The sequence below is a fragment of the Camellia sinensis genome, chromosome 12, assembly GCF_055761805.1.
Source record: "Camellia sinensis isolate YWXY chromosome 12, ASM5576180v1, whole genome shotgun sequence".
Lineage (NCBI taxonomy): Eukaryota > Viridiplantae > Streptophyta > Magnoliopsida > Ericales > Theaceae > Camellia > Camellia sinensis.
The window spans coordinates 37,086,571-37,089,921 of NC_138972.1; the positions used below are offsets into that span (position 1 = coordinate 37,086,571).

At 34.5% G+C, this 3,351-nt stretch overlaps 1 long non-coding RNA gene across 1 annotated transcript; it reads left to right on the forward strand.

Annotated features, from left to right (window-relative positions):
- Positions 1-329: 329 nt before the first annotated feature.
- LOC145804463 (uncharacterized) lies at positions 330-2,520 on the forward strand. Its single transcript, XR_014346205.1, has 3 exons — positions 330-534; positions 1,457-1,509; positions 2,275-2,520. It is a non-coding gene; the product is annotated as an uncharacterized LOC145804463 (long non-coding RNA).
- The last annotated feature ends 831 nt before the right edge of the window (positions 2,521-3,351 follow it).

Sequence of the window (3,351 nt, forward strand, 5' to 3'; positions counted from 1 at the left end):
TATGACCTTTCCCTCTCGTACCTAAGTTCCCGAGCCGAGACTGTGAGAACCCGAATATAAAAATTAAGTAAATAATTAAATAATAATATTGCAATCTCAAATATTTTGGTGGTGAATTCTAAGGTACAAATTAAATATTATTGGAGGATCTTTTAATTAATTTTAAACCTAAAATAAATTTATGGTGAAAGTCTTTAATTTAGAGACAAGGTTTATTATGAAAAAAAATAAAAATAAAAAGAGAGAGAGGAGGGGGTGACTTGAGCTCTAGACCACAAGGTTAATATATAAGACTCCTACCATTTGAGTTGCATGTAACTTATACATATGTTTTGCATATTTATCTATTTATTTGACCTATGTGTGCCCACCACTAGTATAAAATAAAATAAACACAAACCCTACTCTATTATTTGTTCACCACATAGGGCAACAGCAGCAGCCACGGGAGAGGGTTAGAGAGAAGGAAAAAAAGAAGAAGATGTTGCAATCAAAGAACTTTTGGGTGTGTTGTGTTGTGTGTGATCATCAAAGGTTAGCCCTCCTTGGTTTTCTTCTCTTCTTTTTGTTCTTCATCCTTATTCTATAATTATTTTGTTCATTGATGGAGAGGTTGTAGGTTTATGTATTGTGTATATAGATATCCTATTAAGAAACTTGAGGAGCTAAATTTATGTGTAAAGATTGGGTGTAATTTTCAGTCCAAAAATTCTGTACAAAGTCACAAATTTTAAAAATCAAGAAACCATATCAAACGGATGAATTTTAATCTGAAATTTTTACAGTAGATCAATTACATATTGAATTGCATATCTGAATTTTTTCATAATTTTTGGGAGTCAAAATCCATATAAATTGAGGTATTCAAATCTGTCCAGGAAACCAGTCCGAAACAGTAAATTCGGGAGTGTTGTTCTCTTTGGGTATAAATCCAAAAATTATCAAATTAATGTCATTAGAACCGGTTACAAGTCTAGTTTTGTACGTTTTTGGCCTTGCATTGATTGCTCGTGTATATTAAGAGAACCGTCAATTTCTTTAAAGTGCTGCAGAAAACAACCTGTTTGGATATAATAAATTGTAGGTAATTATTTTGATAAGAAAATCAAGTGAAACCAATTGGGTTTGAAACTTAGGATATATTAGATCATATCTGGAGGTTATTGGAATTTTTTGAATAGCGTGGAGTGGGTTTTGTAATTTTCAAAGTTAGCGAATAGGTTGGGAAGGCTTGTTTGAAATTCTGTTTTATCTTAAAGTCACAATTAATTAAGTTTTGACCGGAACCCATGTCTTGGGTGATTTTAAACATTGAAGAATATGAACTTAGGTAATATTTAGGAGTAACGGTGAGTTGGGTTGAGCCGTGTTAGTGCGCTTTAGTTTGGGGTTACTCAGTTCGTATTCTTTAGTATTTTTAAATTAGCAGTGACGTATAGTTTTCATATTGGTTCAGGGCACTAGTTGGACTTTCATACTCTATTCGAGGATTACATTATTTCGTTCCAGGTGAGTAGTTTCATGCTACGTATTTTAATAAATGTTTCCCTACCCTAAATTGTTGGAAAATCAAATTGTTGTTTCAAGACTAAACTGCTTTGATAAATTATTATATTATCAATTGAATCAAATTATTTCTGAAACATGTGTGAACTTGGCATACTGTAAACTATTTGTTTTGGTCTCATGTTTATAATGATGAACCACCATGTTTTGCAAAACTGATGTGTATTGATTATTGGGACCATGTGTGTATTTAGTCCAGGGAAATTATTCCACTGTGTGTGGTGACTCTGGCCACTAGGGAACAGATCCGGGTTGGGCCGTGATGACTCTAGTGCTCAACGATTGTAAGGAACAGACCTTTAAAAACAACTAGGTGACCTTCAATCGGATCGTCTTTGAGAAAAGGCCCAGGTGCCACCCTGAGGATGACTCTTAGTTCGGTATTGGATCCAACGGGGCTTATAGCCTGAGAAATGTGTGGCAGATTATTTGTTTTTCTTGGTACCTAGAAAATTATTGGTGTTCATGTTATAATCTGTTTTAAGTGGAAAATGTCGTTTATCATGTTCTTGCGAGACATGAGTATTTTAAGTGTTGATTTGTGGAACCTTCTTTTTGAAACAGATTGTATTTACCAAACTGTATGCCAATCTAGTTTCTGCGATATATAACTTATTTTGGAATTGAACCCTGTTTTCAAAACTGTATTTACTATCCATTTTGCTACTCACTGAGCTATCAGCTGACTTAGTTGTTTACTATTTCCAGGTGTTAGAAGGACTTAGAGTGGACTCATGGCGTAGCGGGGACTCAATTGCATGGACCTCTAGGGCATTCCTTTAGTTTAGAGTGTTGTGTCAAGTTTGTGCATATTTATATTTATTCTTATCGAAGTTCATTTAGGATTATTTTTGATATGTGGGTTGTTTATATCCCATAAGTTTGGATGGTTTTTTATTACGGTTGATTTTGCCGTTTATAATTGTGACATGTCTGGATTGAGTTTTGGTTATTTATTATTGGACTATTGTTCAGTTGTTCAATGTGATTGGATTCGTGTTTAGGCTTACGTGTGCCTTGGGCTAAGTCCCTGTGGGCCACGGCCGGTCATGCCCGGATTTGGGGTGTGACAGAGACAATTTTGGTGATGACAGACATGTGGCCTTTGGCACGAGTCATGGGTTTCCTAAATTTCTCCAAAAATAAAATATTTAGGTGGCAACTCTGTATCTGGCAAAGCAGTCCAATTTTGACATTTTTGATTCAAATCGATTTTTCAAAAGATTTGCCGGATTTGGAGTCTTTGGTGTTTATTAGTTTCACATTGCACTTGTGAGATTAGGTTCAGAGCTACGGGATTCCGAACTATAGGGCTTATTTCTGAGCTTCCAAAAGGGTGCACGAAAAAGTTGAGCTACATAAACATTAAATGAAAACTTATTTTATCTACAGAAAACTATTTAGAAACATTTTTTTCATTGTCTATTGTTGATTTCAATATAAAATAAAATGAAAAATGGTGGATTCAAGTAAATAGGGTTAAGTATGAAGATGCAAAGTGAAGAGAGTAAGAAGAGAAGTAAGAGAAAAGAAATATTGGGGCTAATGGTGAAAGGGGTGTAAAACACTTTGATCTACACTTTTCTAATGTCAAGTACTTTTTGGTTATTTTCAATAGGGACTTCATGGTAATAAAAAGGTTGCCTTAAATTGGGGTGCCCAACCTAATTTTGGGGGTGCAAGTAGAACCGCCTACGTTGGACTGATGGGACCAACATTTCATTTTTTCTTTTTATTGTTATTCTTAATGAAAATAACAGAAAGGTAGACGAAAATGATAATGTA